This window comes from Macrotis lagotis, chromosome 1, assembly GCF_037893015.1.
Source record: "Macrotis lagotis isolate mMagLag1 chromosome 1, bilby.v1.9.chrom.fasta, whole genome shotgun sequence".
Lineage (NCBI taxonomy): Eukaryota > Metazoa > Chordata > Mammalia > Peramelemorphia > Peramelidae > Macrotis > Macrotis lagotis.
The window spans coordinates 25,130,026-25,137,760 of NC_133658.1; positions in this window are offsets into that span (position 1 = coordinate 25,130,026).

Below are 7,735 nucleotides of genomic sequence, written 5' to 3' on the forward strand. Positions count from 1 at the left end.
TTTATTAACAAGGCCAGAATGTTTATTAATAAAAGTATGGCCATTTGGCCAGCTGTCTCTTAGCCTAAAGACAAGGTGGTAGGCTCATAGTTTATATAATCTTGGAAAAGCAGGTGTTTTTGAGAGCAGCAATCAGCTTTGATGGAATAACAATCCATGAGAAAATAAATATTATAAAGAGAGGGCAGGCTATATTACAGTGAGGATCTTGGGATATATTACTGGAATCAGCCAAGTCTTGGTCAAAGAGACTTAACAATTTCCAAGTCATTTATCTGACAAAAGGGAGAATCCACATTTTCCTAGACCTTTCTGAGCCAACACAATGAACAAGAATGTATCCATTAGCCCAAACTTACAATTCTTTTATTGTCTTTGTTTAGGCCTTGGCTTGGGTACATATTTAGGCAATATTTTTCCCAAACTGGTTGATTTCTGGGTGAGGAATTGGAAAAAAGAAAAGCTGTGGTCCAAATACAATAATTAGATATTAAATATAAGAGATAATAATGTCTCACATACAGCCCTTGAAGGTTTGTGACTATGAGTTAGCAATTCATTTTATCTTTATAACTACCCTTTGAGGTAGGTGATTTTATTGTCCCCATTTTACAGATGAGAAAACTGAAGCAAAAAGAACATAGAATGTGCTTAATAAATACTTGATGACAACTCAATTGCCTGGGGCCAAGCAAGTGATGACTGTAGTAATTGTGATATCAGCTGTGATAAACCAGTCCCCATCCTCATGGATTTGATAACTTCCAAGTTCTCTCTTGAGTTTTATGATTCCAGATAAAGTCCAGCCGCTTCTATTGAAGAAAGTATTTAGATCTAAGATATTTGCTCAGCTTGCAAGAGAACACACCATCCATGCGTTCATTTGCGTGGGCTGTTGGTTTGGTACGAAGCTACTTGTTCTAGGAGGACAAACAGAAAATCTCACAATGGGCTTTTAAAAAATGCTTTATTGATTTTTTAAAAAATATCACTGTCATTTCCCAATGTCTGTTCTCCCCCTCGTAACAAAGAAGGAACTTGGTTTTCATCAGAATAAAAGTCACTAATAGTCAAGGAAATGAAATCTTGACATGAATCACAAATTGTTTAGCTGGTACAGATGTAGGAGATTCCAGAAAGAACAGTGTGTTTCCATCCCAATCACTCTGTCCATGGTTTCCTAGGAGCTTGCCTATTCTGATACATTGGTCTCCATGAAGGAAGGTACCAGATGATACAACAAGGAACAGCAAGAAGAACAAAATTCTTTGGCCCTTGGACCATGAGACCAATGGGGAACTTAACTACCTATATGATATGATATGGTATCAAAACCTCCATGAAAGTCTTCTTGCTTCAAGGAATTTCCCCTGATGGCCTATTTCAATGCCTAAATTTCGTCATTGGTAAAGGAAATTCTTGTTGAGGTGTGAGATGGAACAAATGGCTCTTGTGGTCCATTCCAACTGAGATTCTCTCATGCTATGGTCATTGACACTCCAAGGATCAGATGTTTCTTTAACTTCTCCCAAGAAGGGGAACACATAGAGCCATCCTGGTTCAGCAGCTTGGTGTTATTGTAAGGAACAGAACTTCAGACTTGAGGGGAGCAGACCTTCAGTAGCCCCCTTTGTTGCAACCCATATTCCATTGACAATGGATCAGAAAAGTCATCGTCCAACTTCTCTTGGAGACACCAATGAAGAGGAACACATGGCAGCCCATTCTAATTGTTGGGAAGGTCCTCCTTCCATCTAGTCTTCATCTGAGGCATTCATCCCCACTGTTCCTCTTTGTCTTCTGAAGTCCACCAGAACAAATCCAGGTCTCTTTTCATTCAACTACTTCTAAGATCTAGAGATCACAGGATTATGGAAGAGACATGAGAGAGAATAGTCCCTTTAGGAACTAGAGACAGCTTTGAGGTACAGTGGATATGGTATTAGACTTGAAGTCAGGAAAACCCAGTTTTAATCCTGCTCTGTGAGACCCTGGGCAAGTCATTGAACCTATGTAAGATTCAGTTTCCTCATCTGTCAAATTGACATAATAATAGCATTTATCTAATTGAATTGTTGTGGAGATTAAATGAGTAAATATGTGTAATACACCTTCAAATCTTAAAGTGTTCTATAAATGCAAGTTAAGGGTGTTATTTCAAGGAAGTTAGATGGCACAGTGTAGATTGAGCAGGTCTTGGAGTCAGGAAGACTTGAGTTCAAACTCAGACTCAAATATTTATTAGTTGTACCACCCTGGGTAAATCATTTAACATTTGTCTGCCTCAAGTTCCTTAACAGTAATATTGAAATAATATTAGCAACTATTATTCAGGGATGTCGTCAGCATTAAATGAAATAATATTTAGAAAGGGCTTAGTGCAGTACTGAATACATAGAAGGTAACTAATACATGCCTGTTTTTTCTTCTTTCCTTATCTTTCTTCCTTCCTCTTCCTTCCTTCCTTCCTTCCTTCCTTCTTTCCTTCCTTCCTTCCTTCCTTCCTTCCTTCCTTCCTTCCTTCCTTCCTTCCTTCCTTATCTTCCTTCTTTTTTCTTTTTCTTTCTTTCTTTCTTTCTTTCTTTCTTTCTTTCATTCTCTTTTTCTTTCCTTCCTTCCTTTTTCTTTCCTTTCTTTCATTCCTCTTTTGTTTCTCTTTCTCTCTCCCTACCTTCCATCTTTCTTCCTTTTCTTCTTTCTCCTCCTCTCCCTCCTTTTCTCTTCCTCCTTCTCCTTCTCCTTTCCCTTTTCCTCCTGAGATAAGTAGGAGGAAGGGGCCCATCCTAGATGAACTAGGAATGCAAAAGACAAAGCTTCCATACTCTGGCACTTGGCACCTAGCATACCCTTAATAAATGCTTACTGACCAGCTGGAACACAGTACCCAACATTTATCATAGCTCCTGACCCATAGTAAGTGGTTGATTGTTCGGTCTGCCTTGCTTCTCCCCTCCTCCTGCTCCTATTTTCCAACTTCAAACTTCACTTCTCATCAAAGGAAACCTTCTGTTGCTTTGGATAAGGCAGACATAGCACCGATTCTGGCCATCTGAGACACAAGAGAAACTAGCCAGACGGCCCCCAATTGTGCAGGGACCATTGCAGTCATTCCAGATGCAGAGAGCTAGAGCAGGGCCAGATGTTTTGTCATTATATGTAACTTACATTCATGCTGTGATAATATTCTCACTGAAGCAATTTGTGCTATCTAGATTGGGGTCATATTTAGATAAATAATTAAGGAAGAAATAACTGAAACTTCCTGGTTAAATTTTCATGCTTTGCACTTGTGGTACAACAAAATGCAGTTGGGGGAAAAAAAGTTCTGAATTTGTAACCTTATGAAGGAGATTCTGACCTTGGATCTAACACTAGAAATCATCTCTTTGATTTGGGGCAATTCAAGACAGCTTTCTTAGATTTTTCTCTCATCTTTAAAATGAAGGAGCTAGACTAGATGATTTTTCAGGTACCTCTAAGAGCCTTTCTTGCTTTAATATTCAGTGTCTCTAAGGTCTTTGCCACCCTTGACAGTGTTCTCTTGTTTCTTCCAACTTTGACATTTAATGTTGTAAAGTATCTCTCTGCTTTCTGACATCTATAGCCCATGTTCATGAATGTTCATGTTCAGAATCACAGAATCACAGAATTGCAGATTTTGAGGATGGGAAGCCATCCTAATAGGAAAGTTAAACATGACAATTTTTCCTCTACCACTTATATAACTCTTTCTTTAACTCTCAGGAATTACTACTTGTCTTGGGTCGAATAAACATTTTTCTCTGAAGCTTTGCTTATAACTAACTGCTTTCACATTGTTACCTCTTTCTTGTTCTTCCCTGCCATCAGTAGCATTTTATGGTCAATTTTTTTTGTTTGCTTTTTGTTTGTTGATTTTTTTCCTCCCAGGCTATTTCTTTCTTTTGAACTTTATACTAAAGTTGGACTCTGCTCACAGGGTGAGAGTGAGTGGGAGGAAGGCATTGTGACAAACTTTATTTATTTTCCATGTTGCTATTTTCAGATTAGTTCTGAGGGTGTGGAAGTTTCTGGTGCTTCTAAGGTGGTGTGATCCCAGGAAATGTGTGGTCACTGCTCTCCTCATCTTCACTTTGATCTTTGCCAGGAAAAGTCCCTGCTTCCCTACAGCTACAAGCTGGTCCCCTTTTGGCTCTGAAACTGTGATCCAGAATTGCTTATGGGCAACAGAATTTGCCTATCAGGGTCAACTGCACTCTGCAAAGGGTCCCCAACCTTAAATTTGTGGCACTGATTTTTTCATACCCAAATTTACATGTCTTCCTATTAAATTTCATCTTCTTAAATTCGTTTGATTCATACCTCTATCAGTCAGGGTGTTGATGACTGCTCTTCACTCTGTTTTTTCTCCAAATTGGGTGAGTATCCTATCTTGACCTTTATTCAGACCATTGTGTATGAAGGTTGAGCAACAAACAGCACAGGATCAAGTCTGGAAAAGCCCCTGGAGGCCTCCTGAGAAATAGCAACTATTCTTTGAATGTTTCCTAGATATGACTCGATAATGTACGCTCTAAGATCTCTTCTAGGGACCTACATTCTAAGATTTCTCCATGATTTAAGTTTCTTTCCCAGATCAAACATTCTGATCTATCCTAAGATTTCTCCATGATTTAAGTTTCTTTCCCAGATCAAACATTCTGATCTATCTAGGGTTATTCCTTGATTCTATATATATAAGAAGAAGAGTTTATGATAACTTCTACTAATTTCTTATTTTCCTGAACTCTTATAGTATTTCCAAATGGAAATGGATAATATATTTATTCGTTAATTTAATTTTCACTCACTTCCTATCCATCTGACTGTACATGCAACCATTCATAGAGTTAAGAGAATGCCACCTATAGATTAATCATTTTTCAGGTTAATATTCAATATGATTTAGAATTAGATTCAGTCTCTTTCCTCTCTAATTCACCCCTCCTCCCCATAAAGCTGCCAAATTGATATTCCTAAAGTATTGATCTCACCACATCACTTCCTTGCTAGAGAATCTTTTTACTCTAAGATAAAATACACATTCCTCTGTTTAGCCTTAAGACCCTAACAGTCTAGGTTTAACCCATCTTTCCAGGGAGATTTCACATTGCTCCTCCTCACCTATTTATGATCCTTCACAATATGCCAAATTTCAACTCTTTGTCCCCCTGCCTGAAATTCTTTCTCTCATTATTGGAACCCTTCAAGGCATAACCTATGTACAATTTTTTGAATTTATTTATTAATTTATTTTTCCCCCAGTTACATGCAAAAATAATTTTCATTGTTTTGTCTTTAAAACTTTGAATTTCAAATTCTCTCCCTTTCCCTTTCTCCCTCCCATTAAGAAGGCAAACAATTAAATAAAACCCCTACATGTGTGGTCCTGTAAAACATTTCCACATTAGTCATGTTGTAGAAAAAAACTCTAGAAAACTCTAGAAAAATAAAGTAAAAAAAACTATGTTTCAATCTGTATTCTGAAGCCCATTAGTTCTTTCTTTGAGGATAGATAGCATTTTTTTTTTATCATAAGTCCTTCAGAGATGTCTTGGAACATTGTATTTATACCCAATTCTTCAAGAGGCCTTTTCTAATTCTCCCAGTTTTTAGTGTCACTTCCTACTCACCATCCTCACCTAAAATCCCTCCCAAAATGCACCAAAGCAGCATGGGGTTGCTGCTGATAGGATTCAAGCTAGACTTGTATTCTGGCTCAGTTGAATTGCACACGCAGTCTGATAGGATCTTAAACAAGTCCAAATCTAAGTAAGGGAGTTGTCTGGAACCTTAAGCTTTGATTTTGGCTCCAAGCCTAGGAATGGAAAGGAAAAGACTTCATTTTAGTCTAGGCACATTGTCTGTCGTTTTAGGGGCTGTGGTGGTCTGGTAACCTGCACTGGCAGCCTATCTCTATCAGGGCGATGCTCCACTTGAGTGGAGACTGGATCCTGAAGAGGTGAAGCCCAGCATCCTACAATAGCGGGTAATGCCTTACAGGCTTGGCATCCAGTAGCCCATGAAACAAGGACTCAATGCTCAGAAGCAACCTGAGACCAGTAGAACGATACTTAGTGGAAGCTACTATGCCTCATCCACCATGAGATCAGTGGAATAAGACCCAGCCAGAAATAGCGGGGCAATGTACTCAGTGGAAACAATGGAACAGTGTGAGAGTAGTATGGTCTTCTCATCAGAAGGCCTCAGTTGTGCTGAAATGTTGCCCATCGATGTATATGCCCAGGCCATGGCTGTTCTCTATGAGTGGGCCCCTCATGAATAATCTTTGTTTGCCCTACCTTTCCATTAATGTCATATTTGTTGGGGAATATTTTCCCTAGGTTCATGTTAAGTTTATGAAGGGGGGATGTTCAATCGCAAGTTTTCTTACTATACGAGTTCACTTAACAACTTAGTATGTCTTTTGATTGACTGGGAAAAAGTAAACATATTGCGAGGGGGCTCATGATTTGCAATTTTAAGTAGCTAGAGACCCATGGAGTATTTTGAACTGGGGTGGCTATTTTGGGGACCAGATTTGTGCCAGGGTGACTCAAGTGTGACATTTGTTAATATGGTATATTTATTTATTTATTTGTGACAACTCCATCTTCTCCCTGTGATCTCTCACATAGTTGTCATTTAATAAATACTAATTGATTTTTTAATTGATTGATAAGACCTAGAAATTCTGGGAAATGCAGGGGTTTATTGAATCATAAAATCTTAGGCGGTCCTTCAGAGCTAAGCTAATTTAATTTCTCACTGTTGCAGAATCGTTTCTTTGATATCCCTAATATGTTATCATCTGACTTTTACTGGAATGCTCCCAACACAGTGCCTTCTAAGACAGCTCATTCTTTTGCTGACAGTTTAAATGGTTAGATAACTCTTTGTTTAGTTAAACTGAAAACTGATCTTTGCTTCCCTCTTCCATGTTGTAACTTCTATCTACTATTCCTAATTCTTTCATCTGCAGCTATAGAGAATAAGAGGAATCCTTTTTTTCCAGGTGACAGCCCTCCATATATTTGAAGGCATCAGCTATCATGTCTCCCTTAAATTCTTTTGTCTCCAGGCTTAACAACCCCCTCAGTTTCTTTGGTTACTTTCTACATGACAAATTTCCCTTTCATCACTTTCCTTTGGACAATCTAAGGTTTTCAAATCAAGGAGGAGAATATAGCTGTGATATAAGAACTATCCTCCCAAACCCCAACAGTATTCTTCTTGGCAATTAGAACTACTGCAAGGTAAAATGGGCTGCCTCGGGCGGTAGCAGATTCCTCATTATTGGAAGTCCTTTGGCAAAGGGCGATGACATTCATTAGATATGACGTAGAAGAGATGTTTATTTGGGTTTAGTTGGACTACATCACTGTTGACATCTCTTTCAACTCTTCCAACTATGACTGAGTCTGTGACATTAAAAACGGGAAAGTGACCAAAGGTTCTTGAGTTCTTTTCCCCAACCCCATGATTTTGATTTCTGAAGTGGGATGTTTTGAAAAGAAGGCAATTGTGACTTAGACTTGACTGCACCAACTAGGAAGAGTGATAGAGAGCTTGATGGAGCCAAGCATGAGGGCATCTAATGTATTGAACCGCTGTTGACTCTTGCCGCTGCACTTTCCTTTCCGCTGTGGCCTAAAAATCATCACACTCAAAATTCTCAGGACTGATTTCTCTTGGGGCTAAGATTATCATGATCTCA